This window comes from Lepus europaeus, chromosome 16, assembly GCF_033115175.1.
Source record: "Lepus europaeus isolate LE1 chromosome 16, mLepTim1.pri, whole genome shotgun sequence".
In the NCBI taxonomy this organism is placed as follows: Eukaryota; Metazoa; Chordata; class Mammalia; order Lagomorpha; family Leporidae; genus Lepus; species Lepus europaeus.
Window position 1 is genome coordinate 46,431,495 of NC_084842.1, and position 19,872 is coordinate 46,451,366.

The following is a 19,872-nucleotide window of genomic DNA, read 5'->3' on the forward strand; positions in this document are numbered from 1 at the left end:
CAGCTCCTTAATAAAAGTGGCACCTACCAAAACTGGTAAGAACTAGAAAACCTCCATCATCTCATAATGAGTTAATAAACCGAAGCTAGAGTTAGAAATATTTCCATGAAGCAGTAGTCATGTAGCTTTTGTTGAAAAATCTACCAATCATTGAGGGAACAGATAAATTTCAGTCTTACCCGAAACTCACAAAAGAGAAGGAGAAATATTCCCCCCGGTATATATATTTTTATAACTAGCATCACCTAGTCCAGGCTTAATATTAAACATCACACAAGGGAGCAGTATTTAATGGCCCAAGTACTTGGGTTCCTGTTGCCCATGTGGGAAACCCAGATGGAGTTCCTGGTTCCTGGCTTCAGCCTGGCCTACCTCTGGCTATTGTGGGCATTCAGGGAGTGAATTAATGGATGGAGGATATCTCTGTCACTCTGCCTTTCAAATAAATAATTGTTTTTTAGAAAACCACCAGACAAACCACAGGTGAAAAAGAAAGTTACAGGCAATCTCATTCATATAAACACCACAGCAGGAATGTCATCTCCACCAAATCCATGCTCTCCTTTGCTCCCTGGCACATAGATCATATTTCTCAGTTTCCCTTGTGATTTGTGTAGCCGGGGTTGGCACTGTAACTAATGAAGTATGACCAGAGGCAACGTGGAAAATTTCAGGTCCCAGCTTTTGATGAGTGCTTGTGCTTCCTACACATTCTCTTTCCTGTCCACTAACGGAACATGTGCACTCACAGGGCTCCAGATCCACAAGGCAAGAAGCACATGATCGCCACCAACTGGGTTGTTAGTGACCCAGAAATAAGTTCCAATTGTGTAAAACCATGGACATTTGGAGGTTTAGTTGTTACAGCAGCTGGCACGGTCCTTAGTCAGAGATTCAGATTTTAAAGGGGGTGTGCTGCCATAATAAAACCAAAAATCGATTTCATCTCTAAGCCAATGTTATAATCATTTGATAAAACCTGTAATAGCTTAGACAGTAGACCAGTTGCCTACTGGAGCCTATAGTTCTAAAGAAAATGTGTGCACAGCCAGAGTATTAATACGTGTTAGTTTTCATTTGCTGCATAAGCATATATTACAAGCAAGAGCTGAGCGTACACACAAACGCCTGGTTTGAGAACAAAGACAAGGAAATAGATATAGCAACGACTCCAGATCCCATGTCAGAGTGTAGGTTCTCATCCCAGCTATTCCATTTCTGATCCAGTTTTTGTTAATGCACCTGAGAAGACACAGCAAGATAGCCCAAGTGCTTAGGTCCCCAGATGGAGTTCCTGGCTTCTGGCTTTTGCCCGGCCATTGCAGTCATCCAAGGAGTTAATCAGCAGATGGAAGATCAGTGTGTGTGTGTGTGTGTGTGTGTGTGTGTGACTCTGCCTTTCAAATTAATAATCCTTTCTTTAAACTTTGGATTAAGAGTTAGGGCCGCACCATGGCTCACTTGGTTAATCCTCCACCTGCGGCGCCAGCATCCCATATGGGCACCAGGTTCTAGTTCCTGTTGCTCCTCTTCCAGTCCAGCTCTCTGCTGTGGCCCGGGAAGGCAGTGGAGGATGGCCCAAGTGCTTGGGCCCCTGCACCCGCAGGGGAGACCAGGAAGAAGTACCTGGCTCCTGGCTTTGGATTGAGTAGCAGCCATTTGGGAAGTGAACCAGCAGAGGGAGGAACTTTGTCTCTGTCTCTCTCTCTCACTGTCTATAACTCTACCTGTCAAATAAATTTTTTAAAAAAGTTAAAATGGTTGCTCAAGGTTTCTTAAGCATGCAATAGAACTCAGTACCGCAGCCAACATGAGTGGGAGTGCTGTTTATAAGACAGCTCCCATTAGGCTGAAAAAGAAACCCGTAAGCCTAAGAAGGAAACCATCAGGGTAGACTTGAGAATCGTGCCTGGAACCGTGCTGCCCAAGTTGTGCCCAGTCGTGCCCAGTCGTGCCAGAAACGTGGCTCGTCTGAATTTAGATGTACTCCGAGTAAAACACTCTCCAGATTTGAAAGACTTGGTATGGAAAGACATTAAAATATCTCATTAGTAATTTGTATTGGCTACATGTTGAAATGATAACATTTTGGAATTGCATTACCACGGGGAGGGGGTGGGGGGGGACACTGGGCCAAACATTAGTTCCTCTAACTGTAAAAGAAATTTTAGAATTCCAAGCTTGCATCAGCAAGAAATTTCCATATGGTTCCAATTCTCAGTTCTCAAAATTTCTAAAAGAAAAAAAAAGGTAAAATATCCAACATCTATGAGAAATCATCTTTGATTCAGACAGAAATATAAAACGTATGAAGAAATTAAGAATGTAATAGTAAAAAATGAGCTACCCCAAAGCATTTTTACTAATCAAGCTCAAAACAAGAGACTTAAGAATACTTTAATTCCATATCATTTTTAATGCACACAAACTAATTATTTAAAGATCTAGTTGTAAACTGTTGAAATCTTTATACTAAATTGATCTTCTGTATATAAAGAGAATTGAAAATGAATCTTGATGTGAATGGAAGGGGAGAGGGAGTGGGAGAGGGGAAGGTTGTGGGTGGGAGGGATGTTATGGGAGGGGAAAGCCATTGTAATCCATAAGCTGTACACTGGAAATTTATATTCATTAAATAAAAGTTAAAAAAAATTAAAAATAAAAAAAATAAAGATCTAGTTGTATTTATTTGAAAGGCAGAGTGAGCAAACAGAGACCGAGAGATCTTCTATTCACTTCTTTACTCCCCAGATGACCACAACATCTAGGGCTGGACTGGGCCAGGCCATCACCAGCAGCCTAGAATGCCATTCAGGTCTCCCACATGGGTGGCAGGTGCCCAAGTACTTGGCCATCATGCACTGCTTTCCCAGGCAAGTTAGCAGGAAGCTGGATCAGAAGCAGAGCAGCCTGGGCTCAAGTGGTGCTTTAGCCCATTGCTCCACAACACTGGCCCCACAAACTAAAATTTTTAAACAGAAGAAATGGATTTTACAGAAATCCTAAAAGACCTCATCTGGAAAATTCCAGAAAGGAGATGAACATGATCCACGTGTCCTATGCTTCAGTGAACACGAAGACTCCACCAGCTCAGCATCCTCCTTAGTCCCCACATTTGCTACTCAAGCATAGAACTGTAAACTCTTTAATTAAAAAAAAAATCCAAAAGCAACCTGTCCCATCTATAAACAAAACCGAGTTCCTTCTCAGGGAGATTCAGCATCCAAGAGTTATCAGGAAGTCTCCAAACATGTTCTCTTGACCCTTTGCTTGGGTCAAAACCTGGTGATGAGCTGAACTGTGTCCTTCCGCCCTCACTTCTCCATTCATATACTAAACTCCTAAACCTAAGACCTCAGAATGTGACCGATTTGGAGATGTGATGAAGGCAACACAAAATCATTAGGGTGGGCTCTACTCCCACCTGACTGCTCCCCTCATAAAGAGATGAGGACACAGGCACAGAGGGGAGACAGGGAGAAGACAGCTGTCTACAGTCCAAGCAGAGAGGCCGCAGGAGAAACCAGGGCTGCCCACACTTTGACCTTGGGCTGTGGCCTCCAGAGTGGTGAGACAATGAGGGTCCACTGTTGAAGCCAGCCAGTCTGTGGGATTTTGTTATGGTGGCCCCCGCAGATTAATACGCTAGGCCTTTGAGTCTCCGTGGGAATCCTGCTCTCATCAGAACACAACACAGGGCCGGCGCCACGGCTCAATAGGCTAATCATCTGCCTTGCGGCACCGGCGCACCAGGTTCTAGTCCCCGTCAGGGTGCCGGATTCTGTCCCGGTTGCCCCTCTTCCAGGCCAGCTCTCTGCTATGGCCCGGGAGTGCAGTGGAGGATGGCCCAGGTCCTTGGGCCCTGCACCCCATGGGAGACCAGGAGAAGCACCTGGCTCCTGCCTTCGGATCAGCGTGGTGCGCTGGCCGCAGCGCACCAGCCGCGGCAGCCATTGGAGGGTGAACCAACGGCAAAGGAAGACCTTTCTCTCTGTCTCTCTCTCTCACTGTCCACTCTGCCTGTCAAAAAAAAAAAAAAAAAAAAAAAAGAACACAACACAATCCTCAGCCCGTAAAGGACATTCTGATGGCACTGCCCCAGAAATAAAAAAATAATCAACACCCAGTTGTGTTCCAACTGAAATCTGATGGGGAATACGATTATAGTGTAGCAAACAAACACTGATCATGAGAAGTTGATCCATTCATCTCCCTATTTACCCAAACAAAATGAAATCAGAGCAAAGAGTTATCTATACCACCCCATGTTTATTGCAGCTCAACTCACAATAGCTGAGATATGAATCAACCCAGAGTCTAACAGCTGATGACTAGATAAAGAAAATGTGGTATATACACAATATGGGGTATACTCAGCCATAAAAAAGAATGAAATCCTGTCTTTTGCAACAAAATGGATGCAACTGGAAATCATTATACTTAGTGAAATAAGTCAGCCCCAAAAAAACAAATATCATACGTTTTCTCTGATTTGTGGTAACAGAACACACACACACACACACAAAATGTGATGTACAGGAGTGAAATTGACATTTTGATATTTGATTTTTGTTTATAGCCCTCGTCTCTACTGTTGCAGAACAGTGGTTTTTTTTTTTTCTTATTATTTGTTGAATTTTTTACTTAGTAGAGAGTTAAGCATATGATTATAAAATAAATGGAAAGTGTGTCACTGTAAAAATTCAAAGAATAAGAAGAGAAGAGGAAGAGGCACCAAGATGACAGAATAGGGAGGGAGCTTACTGCTCTAGTCTAGAGGAAGATAGTTTAAAAAAAAAAAAACCATGAGAGTGCAATCTCAGGGAAGAATTAGGGAGAAAATGGCAGAGGAAGCTCTACACAAGTTAGAGGGACACTGTGGACCTACATGGAGAGTATGGACGTGCACAACTCAGGACCCCAGCAGCCAAGAGCACCAGCTCACGTCCAGCAACCAGACAAGAGGCAATGCCTGAACTCTGGCTGGGAGAACTGACAGGGGGCTGGGTGCTCACGACTGTAGGAGCCTTGTGCAGGGACCCAGGGACCGTGAAAACACTGCGGCTGCTTGGGAGGGTGCAGGGCATGGCTGGGACTTTTCAGTCACTCTGGGTGGTCTACATACTTGGGGCTCCTTGATTGCCAGGTGAGGGTCATTGCTGCAGGATCTGTGCTCACACCAAAGACTGCACAGATCCTTTATGTGGTTATTGTGGCAGCATGGACGAATGTTGTATCCACTGGGACTAGCGCCCAGGCATTGATCTTGAAGAAGAGGAGGTGAGCATGAGACTACCCCACAGAGCTGAACAAACCTCCCCTCTGATTTAAAAAAAAATAAAATAAAAAAAGAGGAGATTTACCACACCCAATTTGGGAGTCACCTTGGACATTCCCCTCACCCTGGAGCACTGAACAGAGCTCCCTGGCCACACCCAGCACAAGCCTCAGGGTGAAAGAGCAGAAGAGCAGACACTCCACTAAGCCACAGAGGCATAGTTCAGATAAAAGCCATCACAGGGAGAAAAAATAAACCAACAAGTATCTCCACAAATGCCTAAAAATAAATGCAGCAATTCAAGAAACAAGAATAAGGAAGACAATATGATGCCCCCAAAGGAAGACAACACACTTCAATAGTAGAATGTGGGCCGGCGCCGTGGCTCAACAGGCTAATCCTCCGCCTTGCGGCGCCGGCACACCGGGTTCTAGTCCCGGTCGGGGCACCGATCCTGTCCCGGTTGCCCCTCTTCCAGGCCAGCTCTCTGCTGTGGCCAGGGAGTGCAGTGGAGGATGGCCCAAGTGCTTGGGCCCTGCACCCCATGGGAGACCAGGAGAAGCACCTGGCTCCTGCCATCGGAACAGCGCGGTGCGGCGGCCGCAGCGCGCTACCGCGGCGGCCATTGGAGGGTGAACCAACGGCAAAGGAAGACCTTTCTCTCTCTCTCTCTCTCTCTCACTGTCCACTCTGCCTGTAAAAAAAAAAAAAAAATAGTAGAATGTGAAAATGAAGAGACTGAAGAAATTCCAGAAACAGAATTCAAAAAATTGATGGTAACTGCCGGCGCCATGGCTCAACAGGCTAATCCTCTGCCTAGCGGCACCGGCACACCAGGTTCTAGTCCTGGTCGGGGCACTGGATTCTGTCCTGGTTGCCCCTCTTCCAGGCCAGCTCTCTGCTGTGGCCCCGGGAGTGCAGTGGAGGATGGCCCAAGTGCTTGGGCCCTGCACCCCATGGGAGACCAGGAGAAGCACCTGGCTCCTGCCATCGGATCAGCGCGGTGTGCTGGCCGCGGCAGCCATTGGAGGGTGAACCAAAGGCAAAGGAAGATCTTTCTCTCTGTCTCTCTCACTGTCCATTCTGCCTGTCAAAAATAAAAAATTGATGGTAGATTACTTAGAAGTAATCAGAAGCAAATCCATGAACTAAGGAAATCTGTACATGACATGAATGAAAATTTTTCTCATGAAATTGAGATTTTAAAGAGAAATCAAAATGAAATATTGGAAATGAAGAATTCAATAAACAAGTAAAATGCAGTAGAAAACCTTAAGAACAGACTTGGTGAGACAGAAGAAAGAATATCCTAGTTAGAAGACAAATCTCCGGAAATTTTACAGTTGGGGCTTGAGCCATCCTCCGCTGTTTCCCCAAGCACATTAGCAGGGAATATTGGATTGGAAGTAGAGCAGCTGGGACTCACACCAGCGCTCATATGGGATGCGGGCACTACAGGCTGGAACTTTAACCCAATACACCACAGCGCCAGCCTCTGCATTTTTCTTAGTAAATAAGACTTGGACTTGAAATGGGTAGTATTTGGGACACAACACTCTTGGCAGCTGCATTAGCCACTCAATGACTCTGGCTATTCATAGGTTGCCCAAAATAGCACATTTGGCCACTTAAAAAAATATGGAATCTTTAGTTTGGAATATTTGCTAAAATTGCCATGGGGATTCCACATCTGATTTCCTTTAAGGGGCACCACAGGGGTCATCACCACCACGTTGGCAGCGATGGCGCCAGTGTGGTTGCTCCTACCGATTTTGAGGCTGGTTCTGCTGGGCCTCCTTTAGAGAGTTAATATGGGTTGTTCTTCAGCCTCTGTTTTGTGCCTGTTAACATCTGTTCATCAACACCATCAACACAAACTAATTTCTTATCTGGAAACTGGCAATAATAGAATACAACCTAGAATACTGCACCCTGTAAAGCTCTCATTTATCAATGAAGGTGAAATAAAGACCTTCCATAACAAACAGAAATTGAAAGAATTTTTTCACTATTTATCTAGTGTTACAAAAGATGCTTAAGGATGTGCTACACACAGAAAAATGGTCATCACTATGAAAGAAGGTGAAGGCAGAAAATCTCCCAGTAAAAGTACAAATGAAATCCAAAGTGAACAATAGGAATATTTATGGGGAAAATGGCAGGTCCAAGTCTTTACTTATCAAGTCACTTTAAATGTAAATGGCCTCAACTCTCCAACTAAAAGATCCAGACTGGCTGAACTGGGGGGCAGGGAGAACATCTATTTGCTGCCTACAAGAAACACATCTCACCTACAAAGATACATGCAGACTGAAAGTGAAAGTATAGAAAAATATATTCCATGCTAACAGAAACCAAAAAAGAGCTGGTGTAGCCATCTTAATATCAAACAAAATAGACTAACACATAAACTGTTAAGAGACAAAGAAGGGCATTATGCAACGATTAACGGATCAATTCAACAGGAAGATGTGGCTATAAAACATGTATATGCATCTAATTACAGGGTACCTGGCTATTTAAAAGAAATGTTAATGGATTTAAAGGGAGACATTGACTTCAATACCCCGATTTCACAATGGACAAATCAACCAGACAGAAAATCAGCAAGGAAACAATAGTTAACACTATAGGCCAAATAGACCTAACAGATATCTACAGAAGTTTTCATCCTATAGTTGCAGAATACACATTCTTCTCACCAGTGCATGGTGACTACACAGGCCAGGCCATAAAGCAAATCTCAGCAAATTCAAAAAAATCAAAATCATACCATACATCATCTCTGACCCTAATGGAATGAAGCATGGTGCCTGAACAACATGCTCCTTAATGAACACTGGGTCAAAGAAGAAATCAAAAAATTGTTAAGGAACAGTTTTTTCTCATACTATTTGTTGAACTCTTTACTTAGTATAGAGTTAATCTGTGTATAAAGTTAATTGAAAATAGATCTCGGTAAAAAATAAGAATGGGAATAGGAGAAGGGAGAGGGAGAAGGGTGGGAGTGGGAGGGTGGTACAGTGGGAAGAATCACTGTCACTGTGTTCCTAAAGTTGTATTTATGAAATTCATGAAGTTTGTACACCTTAAATAAAAGGTTTTTGGATGAAAAAAGAAAAAGAAAAAGAAAGGAAGGAGGAGGGAGGGTGAGAGCATGGACAGGAGGAAGGTGGGGTGGGAAGTATCACTATGCTCCTAAATCTGTATCTACGAAATACATGAAATCTGTTCATCTTATAGAAATGTTATTGAAAAATGAGATGTTTAATTAAAAATATAACTTGCTTTTTCCATTTTTGTCACCTCAGGAATTTTTGTATAAACAATGTTTTGGTTTGGAAAGTAGTTTGGGTGTCTCCAAAATGCTGAAGTCTTAATCTTCTGAGTCCTTAAGTTAGTGGATTAAGGATGGAGCTTAACTGCATTATGGTGTCTGAGGTGGGGCCCTGGAAAGTGATTGGTTTGGGTTGTTGGGGTGGAGTGCCTGTGATCGGCTCGCTGGGCTCTATACAGACAGATGGATGCCAAGGAGTGAAGGAGTGTGCACCCCGTGCTCTCTGCTGCCTGGCTGGCCATATGATTGCACCTTCTCCATCCTCTAGCTCTACCAACGGAGAAGCTTGATCTTGGATCATGAACCTTCCAAACTGTAATCTGAACTAAACCTTCTTCCTTTCTAAGAAGCTCCTCTTGGGTATTTAATTATTTAAAGTAATGAAAAAGCTAGGCTGGCGCCACGGCACAATAGGCTAATCCTTCGCCTGAGGCGCCGGCACCCCGGGTTCTAGTCCTAGTTGAGGCGCCGGATTCTGTCCCGGTTGCCCCTCTTCCAGGCCAGCTCTCTGCTGTGGCCCGGGAGTGCAGTGGAGGATGGCCCAAGTGCTTGGGCCCTGCACCCCATGGGAGACCAGGAGAAGCACCTGGCTCCTGCCATCGGAACAGCGCGATGCACTGGCCACAGCGCACCAGCAGCAGTGGCCATTGGAGGGTGAACCAACGGCAAAGGAAGACCTTTCTCTCTGTCTCTCTCTCACTGTCCACTCTGCCTGTCAAAAAAAAAAAAAGCAGCTAATAATGTATTAATATTCTGAAGTTTAATCAAAGAGACATTTTGATCAGGTATTTAGCTATAGGAGTATACTTCATTCCACTAAGTATAGTTCAATGGTGCACATAAAGTCTTTTGAGATGTATAATATGTAAGCATATTAGTAAATACTCAGGGAACCATGCACAGCTGTCTTGCAGGGCATGTGTTCCAGGACATGCACCTGCCTCACATACACACAGATTCCAAAATCTGCACATGCCCATGTCCTTAGATAAAATCCTCCAGTATTTGCATGTAATCTGTACACATACTCCCGTACCCTTTAAAGCATCTCTGGGTTACCTGTAATGCCTAATACAATGTAAATGCTATATACATAGCTGCTATACTGTGTTGTTTATGGAATTAAGAGTCTGCACATGTTCAATACAGACTCACCTTTTTTCTCCCCAAATACTTTTTTTTTTTTTTTACAGGCAGTGGACAGTGAGAGAGACAGTGAGAGAGACAGAGAGAAAGGTCTTCCTTTGCCATTGGTACACCCTCCAATGGCCACTGCAGCCAGTGCACTGTGGCCGGCACATCACGCTGATCCGAAGGCAGGAGCCAGGTGCTTCTCCTGGTCTCCCATGCAGGTGCAGGGCCCAAGGACCTGGGCCATCCTCCACTGCACTCCAAGGCCACAGCAGAGAGCTGGACTGGAAGAGGGGCAACCAGGACAGAATCCGGTGCCCTGACCGGGACTAGAACCCCGGGGTGCCGGCACCGCAGGCGAAGAATTAGCCTATTGAGCCACGGCGCCGGCTCCCCAAATACTTTCAACCTGTGTTTGGCCGACTGGTTGAATGTGGAACCACTGCTCCAGAGGGCCTACTGTATATTACTCCCAGATCAGAGCACAGAAACATGACTCACACACAGACCCATGCTGCCATCTCCACACATGGCCCACGCCAACTCCCACTCTCATAAAAAAGTCACCTAGTTCCATAAAATTGGAGAGAACAAGCAAAGTAACTGAGTATATTTCCTCATACAAGCCTCACAGAGAAACAAATATCCCCAACAGATATTTTTCTCCTTTCTCTTCTCCAGGGACAGTATGGGACAGATCATGAAATATTGGCTATTTAGAGAAGATTTTTAGTATTGAGTATGAATTTGATTCTGCAGCTAAATGAACACGCTCTGGTCTTTACTACCTACACTCCAGTATTGTATGGGTTTTGTGAATATCCTCAAAGTAGAAAATAGAAATCTACATGGAATTCAGCATTTCAGCAACATTTCTGCTGATCCCTCTAACTAAGTGCATCTTAGTACCATCAGCTCAGCTGTGCACAGGGAAATTGTATATCTTAAGTATTGGATTTGGCTTACGTTTAACAGAATTCACGATGCATGTAAACAATGTATTAGCCAAAGCCGTGAGTCACCACTCCCATGAGGAATCCATCTCCACAGGAAGACTCCCACTGTCTACACCCACCAACCCATGCCCATCACGCCAGCAGATCCTGGCAAAGTAACCAGGTAAATAATTCTGGATGACACCTCTATCAACTTGATGTGGATGATAATTATTATGGTTCTTACTCAGTTTGTTGCATTTTTATTTTTTAAGATTTATTTATTTGAAACAGAGAGAGAGGTAGAGACAGAGAGAGTTCTTCCATCCACTGGTTCACTCCCCAAATGGCCACAATGGCCAAAGCTGAGACCATCCAAAGCCAGGAACGTCTTCCTGGTCTCCCACTTGGGTGCAGGGGCACAAGGGCTTGAGCCATGCTCTGCTGTTTTCCCAGGCACATTAGCAGGGAATATTGGATTGGAAGTAGAGAAGCTGGGACTCACACCAGCGCTCATATGGGATGCCGGCACTGCAGGCTAGAACTTTAACCCAATACACCACAGAGCCAGCCTCTGCATTTTTCTTAGTAAATAAGACTTGGACTTGAAATGGGTAGTATTTGGGACACAACACTCTTGGCAGCTGCATTAGCCACTCAATGACTCTGGCTATTCATAGGTTGCCCAAAATAGCACATTTGGCCACTTAAAAAAATATGGAATCTTTAGTTTGGAATATTTGCTAAAATTGCCATGGGGATTCCACATCTGATTTCCTTTAAGGGGCACCACAGGGGTCATCACCACCACGCTGGCAGCGATGGCGTCAGTGTGGTTGTTCCTACTGATTTTAAGGCTGGTTCTGCTGGGCCTCCTTTAGAGAGTTAATATGGGTTGTTCTTCAGCCTCTGTTTTGTGCCTGTTAACATCTGTTCATCAACACCATCAACACAAACTAATTTCTTGTCTGGAAATTGGCAATACTATGGTCCAGATCACTGTGGCAATTGCTTTACTACACTGTAGAAAATAAATCTTTGTTTTACTACTAGCAGCAGGCTTACCTGATTTCTGGTTTGCTCCTGATTTCTGGACATTTTACAACTGAACATCCCATGTTCCTAAAGGACCCGAAACTTACTGGGATCCTGGGTCTGTGAATTTATTTCCCTTCAGTGTGGGTTATTATCATGAACACCACGACTTCCCTAATATTCCTGGAAAAAGCCTTCCACTCATAAGGAAAATCTCCACTGCGTACTATGACAACATCGCCCACAACCGTTGCTGAGTCAAAGCGTTTCGTTTTGAGGGGTGACACAGTAAGCCCATCCTTGAGAGGGAAGAGGCATCAGAAGCTGCTCCTGGAGGGAAGATCCTGAGAACCAGAGACTCCTCTTTGAAGGTTTAACACAGCAGGCACAGTGGGATTTTTGCATTGCTAAACTTAAACTAGTGAGGGATCAACACCACCCTCGTGTGGGGCAGGCATTTGGCGCGGCTTCTAGGTTGCTGCTTTGGACACCTGCATATCACATAGGAGTGCCGCGGTTCAAGTCTCCACTCCGCTTCTGAGCCAGCCTCCTGCTAGTGTACACATTGGGAGGCAGCAGGTGGTGGCTTAAGACTTGGGCTTCTGCCACCCACAAGAGAGATCTAGATGGAGCTCCAGGTTCCTGGCTACAGCCTGGGCCAACCCTGACTATTGGGACCATCTGGGGAGTGAACCAGTGGATAGAAGATCTCTGTGTCTCTGTTCTTCTCTCTTTGCCTTTCAAATAAATTAAAATTATTTTTAAAAGACTGCCTTGTACAATTTCAAAGTAGGATCTCAACAGTATCAAACATCAGCTGAATACTGGATAAAGAAAATGTGGTATACACACAGTGGAATACTACTCAGTCCCCAAAAGGATAAAATCCTGTCTTGTGCAACAAAATGGATGCAACTAGAAATGACTATGCTAAGTGAAACAAGCCAGTCTCAAGAAGACAAATATCATATGTTTTCTCTGATATATGACAGTCAATACAAAATTCAAAAAAAATGTATATGAATGAAGTGGTCATTTTGGAGTATGATGGTGGCTTTTAGTCCTTATTTATACTCCTGTGGAACTGTGGTATTCCTGCTTTTTGTTTGTTGAGTATTATGATTAGTGGTAACTTAATATAGAGATTAAAATTATGTCTTTGCAAAAACTGATGAAGAGAGCGGAGGATGGGAGGAAGGGGGCTGGCAGGAACAGGAGAGCGAGAGAAGTGTGGTTGTCTTCTTGAAATTGTACCCATGGGATGCATGAAATCTGTTCTCTTTATATTAATAAAAAAAAGTAAAGAATTCCAGCTTCAGTCAACCTGTCACTGCACTGTTTAAATTCCCTGTAATTGTTGAAGATCGTTTTTGGCCACATGTGTCATTTTGTAAGTATATATTTTTGAAAAGCTTTTACAAAGCTGGTGCTGTGACACAGCAGGTTAAAGCCATAGCCTGCAGTGCCAGCATCCTTTATGGGCTCCCACTCAAGTCCCAGCTGTTCCACTTCCGATCTAGCTCCCTGCTAATGGTCTGGGAAAAGCAATGGAAGATGGCCCAGGTGCTTAAGCCCTTGCACCCACGTGGAAGACCCAGATGGAGTTCCCGGCTCTTGGCTTTAGCCTGGCCCAGCTCCAGCAGTTGCAGCCATTTGGGGAGTGAACCAGCAGATGGAAGATCTCTCCTTTTTTCCTCTACAACCCTTTCAAATAAGTAAATAAATCTTTTAAAGAAATGTCTTCTCCAAAACTTATGTTATACCCCATAACAATGTAGGAAGTAAATGCATGTTTAACCACACTTCCAGCAATTTTCATACGGCCGTGTCATAGGCTGTATATAATAGGCACACATTCTCTATGTTGAGAAACAGCAACAAATTTCATTTGTAATAAACTGTCAGATTTGCTCTTTTATCCCCTAATTTCTTTCTATGGTGGTGACAATTGGCTTTGACCCCGTTTCAGCTCAGTGTCGACTTCCAGCACTTAGCCACGTGGTGAACAACCACAGCCAATATTCAGCTCGCCTCTGTGACAGCAAGCTTCCCCAAGTACCCCTCGCACAATGTTAATCCAGGGCAACCAGAACTCTTATTTTTCAATCAGTGCAACATCACCAAGCAGCTATGGACTTGCCTGTGTTCTCACCTCCACTTGCCCCAAGGCACCTGCAGACAGCAGGATTTATGGGGCCCCCCAGGGAGCCAGGCCCATGTGTCTCTCCTGCAGCTGCCAGCTGGGAGCTGCTTTGGCAAAGAAGCCACGGCGTCACAGAGATTGATGCCTGGCTTTAGAAACCCAGACACAGGCGACACTAAAGCCTGTCAACATGAAGCCCAGCGGAAATGCATCTCATAGGAGAGGCGGCTGCTGGGGGCACAGTGGACTCTCCTTAGATCACCTGTAAAATCCTCAAAATTGGGCAGTTCTGTTTCTCAGGGGACCCAAAGTGTGTAGCAGATTCCCTGCCCAAAATAAAACCGAGACTAAATAGAGTTCTGACACCAACAGGACCTTCCACGTCTCTCCCTGACTTAAGATGATGAAACTTGATCCAGGTGAAAGAAATCATATGTGTCACGATTCTGACAGAAGCAGAGGGAAGCTGTTGGGCGGTATTTGGTTTTGACGTTTCTAACATCACTTCAGCCTGGGATCTTTTGCTTTTCTGGACAGGAAATTCAGGCTGACATAGCCTGCAAGGGAAAGTGGTCACGGAGAAGCTGGAGGGCAAAAACAAAAACAAAAACAAAAACAACCTCATCTCCTGAACCTTTCTCCTCTGAATTTCCCCAGGAAGAAAGGCCTCCTGGAATAGCTGCTTCAGGACATGGATGGAAAAGTGGATCCAAGCAGCAGGATGGTGGATGCTGGGCTGCACCGGCCATGCCTGCAGGTGCTGCGGGGCTGTTAGCAGACAGTCCACAGCTGTCAGCCAGTTCCATTGTCCCCTCGGCTGCCAAGAGGTGGGAACACTCCTCAGGCCAGCCCACGTTCAATGTCCAATCACTGAGAGCGTGTAGAGCCATCCCATCCAACTTGGACACCGCTGAGGGGCCATCCGAGCTCCAGGGCTCTCTCGGGAGCTGGCAGAGGCTTGCACTGGGCCTGTGTCACCATGGGATGCCCTCCTGCTCTCATTCCCTTCTGTGAATGTTGATCCCAAGGGCACTCCTTAGCCAACACCTCACAGCTTTCTTCCCAGGAGCCCCACCTGCAACCCCAAGATCACCCAGCCAGCAAGTAGAGGAGCTGGTTTGTACCGCAGGGAGTATGGGTTTGAAGGCTCACTCATAACCATTGCACTTTCTAGGCCACCTAAACTGGAGAGGTTGGAATCAATCCTCGGGGAGAAGGACAAGCAGAAGGGGAAACGCTTAACTTTAAATCTAAAAGGACCCAAATTATTGAAGAGTTTGAGATTTTTTAAGTGGAAAGATGTTTACCATCAAGTAAGTGAAGCTTGAAACAGGAATATTGGGAAACAGTTAAGGGTTTCCTTTTTACGTATCTGAATCTTAGGAATCATTCCCATTGCAACATATTCAGAATCAGTGACATGTCAGTATTAAATTTAAAGGGATCATCAGAATTATAGTGCCCATACGGTCACCCAGTTATTTCTATATGTTCCCAGAAACTAGCCAGCATGCCAATCAACAAAAATCTGTCTGAATATTCAAACATCAAAGTAAGGAGCTAATGAGAAAGTATCTGCTTGTCGTCTGATTACAACTCATTCTTCCTCCACGCTAGGCCAAATCCTGGGCACCCTCTGTCCCCACCCCACCCCCACCCGCAGGGAAACTGACACCAGATCTCCAGAACCTTTCAATGCGACCTTATTGGGGAACAAGCTTTGTGCAGATGTGATTAAGTTAAGGATCTTCAGTGGCGGATTATCCAGCTGGGCCCTAAATCCAATGACAAATGTCCTTGCAAGGGTGAGGCAGAGTGAGATTCGAGACCAGAAAAGGAAGATACAGACACGCAGAGGACAGGCCGAGGGAAGCGCTACAGCCCTATGCCCAGGAACGCTGGGACAGCCACCCCAGGGGGAGCAACCCTGCCGGCTCTCAGACTTCTGGCCTCCAGAACTGGGAAAGAATACATGACTATTGTTTTAAGTCACCAAGTTTGCAATAGTTTGCTGCAGCAGTCGCAGGTGGCTGATAGATCCTCCACCAGCTGCATCAGAACACGGCCCTGCTTGGTTATGGCGGTCACAGTTTCACATTCCTCAACTGGCCAAAACGACATGGGAGACAGCGGGCGTGTCCCCTGTATCCACTGTGCTGCACTAACATTGCCCGCGGCTAAAGACCTGGGAGCATTGATCTGCTGTGGATATGACTTATAGCTCCTCTCCCAAGAGAGTGCAGGACGGGTCAGTGCATAGATTTTTACATCTCAAACCTATTGCATTCAGAGCTATGCTCAAGGTCAAACCACGTTAAAAACCCATAGACAGTCCGTCTTAGGTCCAAAGAATCGATCTTACCAGCCTTCCGATAATAAGGTAAAAAAAGAAGCCATTTGTTATTCCATGACGTGCAGCCTCTGAGCACCAAGCTGGGAACCAGACCTCCCTTTTGGATCCTGCTTCCCATGGTCCAAAGTGTTGATATGCAGGCAAGGATGTCTGCTAAAGGAAGGGGACACTTAGAAAGGAAGTCCAAGGACGCTGCTCTTTCCCTTAGAGAACGAGAAGATTGGTTTCACAATGCCTTTTGACAGCAACATTATGTCTGGAGCCTATTGTTCCCTCTCCCCTCTGGGAAGCCACAGAGAGGCTCAGCCTTATCTGCTGAGGCTCAGCTACCTCTCAGGGGCCCCGCAGGAGTCCCAGATCTCAGCATCTCTCCCGAGAGCTTGAGGGCAGGTGGAGGTGGGAGCAAAGGAATGAATAAAGAATGAATGTTTTTAACGCCTTTGACAAATCTCCCAAGTGATGGTAAATTACTTAGTGCAAAGGCTTGAAAGTGACCAAGGAGAAATCAATAAATGAGGTATTATTCAAGCATCAGGACAATCCTGAGAGGCAGGTGCTATTGTCCTCATTTTACAGGGGAGGCAGACAGGTCCTAAGACAGAAAGACATGATCCCAGGATTAGAACCCACGCCTGCTGACTCTTTCCGCCCTGCCCCTCCAACTCTACCGAGTCCCTGCCTAGTCTAATCTATATAAAGTGGTATGGGGGCCACCACTGGGGAGAGAAAGCAGTAAATCCTGTCTCCTTCATAACACATGACAAGGGCTGCAAAGTAAAACAATGTGTTAGTATATTACACTGAGTTCTTTCTGTGTTTTATCAGTAAACATGCAGACACAGAAAGATAAAAAGAGCACAAGCTATGGTGTGAATAGGATTTGTCCCCAAAGTTTTCTGCCATAGTACCAGGAGGATGGGAGCTTAATTCTGTCATGGTGTTCAAGATGGAGCCTTTGGGAAGTGATTATGATTGGTTTGCGTTTGATCATTGGTTGGAGCTGCAGTGGCTGCATCCTGGTGGTTTTTATGAGACCACATAGGTCTTAGACACACATGCTCTCTTGCTACTCAATGTTCTGTGCCACTGTGGGACTCTGCCGGCATGAATGCCCTCACCAGAGGCTGAACCCATGTGGTCTGTGTGATCCTGGACTGTTATTCCCTTCCAGAACCATGCACCAAACCAAACATCTTTCTAGAAGGAACTAGAAAATGTTGCTCAACTATCATACGCCCACAGAGCACTCACTACAAATGTAACAATGTAAGCAGTTCAAATATAATAAGAAAGAAAATGGGGTGGACTTTGGTGCAGTGGTTAAGACAGCATTTCAGGTGCCTGCATCACATGTCAGAGTACCTGGGTTCAAGTCCCAGCTCCTGGTTCTGCTCTGCTTCCAGCTTCCTGCTGACGTGCACCCTTGAAGAAACAAATGATGGCTCAAGTGGTTGAGTCCCTACTACCCACGTGGGAGACCCAGGTTGAATTCTCAGCTCTTGGCTTTGGTCTGGTCTAGCCCCAGCCATAGCAGGCTTTGGGGAGTAAACCAGCAGATAGATGGTATCGCTCTCTCCCTCTGTCTCTCTCTCTCCCATAATAAATTTTTTTCTAAGATTTAACTTACTTTTATTTGAAAGGCAGAGTTACAGATAGAGAGAGGGAGAGAAAGAGAGAGAGAGAGAGGTCTTCCATCCACTGGTTCACTCACCAAATGGCCACAACAGCCAGAATGGGCCAGGCTGAAGCCAGGAGCTTATTCCAGGTCTCCCACGTGGGTGCAGGGACCCAAGCACTGGTGCTGTCCACTGCTGCTTTCCCAGGGGCACTAGCAGGGAGCTGGATTGGAAGTTGAGCAACTGGAACTTGAATTGGCACCTATATGGGATGCTGCTGCAGGTAGTGGCTTATCATGTTATTCCATGATGCCAGCCCATAAATGTTTTAAAATATGTAAGAATATGTACAACACAAACATAAATCAAAAGAAATTAAGAGTTCTTATGTTAAAATTGATAAAATAGGCTTTAAAGCAAGAATACTGCTAGACACAGAGAAAAATGTTGCATAATGATAAAAGGGTTAATCTGCTAAGACTATGTAGCATCTTAAATGTGTATTAACAAGACAATAGAACTTCAGGATACAAGAAGCCAACAGTGACAGCATTGAAACTGATAAATTCACAATTACAGTTGAAGACTTTAACACCCTTCTCAGCAACTGATAGAACAACCGCACACAAAATCAGGAAGGTAATAGAAGAACTCAATACAGGATGTAATCAATATTTACATAATACTCCCCATCCAACAACAGATGACATATTCATTTCAAGTACCCAGGAAATGAATATATATATCCATATATATTCATATACATAGGCCATAGAAATAAGCTTCAGCAAATTTTTAAAAATTGGAATTATACAGGGTATGTTCTCTGAATAAAACAAGAAATCAATAATAGAAAGATATCAAGAGGGGCCGGTGCTGTGGCATAGTGGATTAAAGCCCTGGCCTGAAGTGCCGGCATCCCATATGGGCGCCGGTTCAAGTCCCGGCTGCTCTACTTCCAATCCAGCTCTCTGCTGTGGCCTAGGATAGCGTTAGAGGATGGCCCAAGGCCCTGGGCCCCTGCACCTGTGTGGGAGACCCGGAAGAAGCTCCCCATGCCTGGCTTCGGATTGGCTCAGCTCCATCCATTGCTGCCATCTGAAGAGTGAACCAGTGGATGGAAGACCTCTCTCTCTGCCTCTACCTCTCTCTGTAACTCTGTCTTTCAAATAAATAAAATAAATCTAAAAAAAAAAATAAAGAAATTCTATAAATACTTGGAAATCATACATTAAACTTAATGAAAATATACCTATTGAATTTAATGAAAATGAAAATTCAACTTAGCAAAAATTAACATAAAGTAATGTTTACATTAGGACAGAAGAAAAAAAATCTCAAATCAGTGATCTAGACTCCCATGTCAAGAACCAAGGAAGTGAGGGTGTGCATTTGGCACAGCAGTTAAGACAGTGCTTGGGCCACTCACATCTCATTTCAGAGTTTTGAGTTTGAATCCCAGCTCTGCTTCTCATTCCAGCTCCCTGCTAATGCACACCCTGGGAGGCAGCAGGTAATGGCTCAAGCAGTTGGGTCCCTGCCATGCAGGTAGGAGACCCAGATTAAGTTCCCAGTTCCTGGCTTTATTCTTCTCAGCCCCAGCTGTTGCAGGCATTTGGAGAGTGGACCGGCAAAAGAACACACTCTTTCTCCATGTCTCTCTGACTTTCAAACAAATGAAAACAGATAAATATTTTTTATTTATTTTTTTGACAGATAGAGTTAGACAGTGAGATTGAGACAGAGAGAAAGGTCTTCCTTCTGTTGGTTCACCCCCCAAATGGCTGTTACGGCTGGCACTGTACCAATCCGAAGCCAGGAGCCAAGTGCTTCTTCCTGGTCTCCCATGCGGTGCATGGGCCTAAGCACTTGGGCCATCCTCCACTGCCTTCCCGGGCCACAGCAGAGAGCTGGACTGGAAGAGAAGCAACTGGAACTAGAACCCGGCACCCATATGGGATGTCGGTGCCACAGCAGAGGATTAACCAAGTGAGCCATGGCACCAGCCCATGGATAAATATTTTTAAACAGTCTGCAAAATGAA

At 45.0% G+C, this 19,872-nt stretch overlaps 1 pseudogene; it reads left to right on the plus strand.

Moving 5' to 3' along the window:
• The first annotated feature begins 737 nt into the window (after positions 1-737).
• Positions 738-11,973, plus strand: LOC133775073 (sphingolipid delta(4)-desaturase DES1-like; annotated as a pseudogene).
• The last annotated feature ends 7,899 nt before the right edge of the window (positions 11,974-19,872 follow it).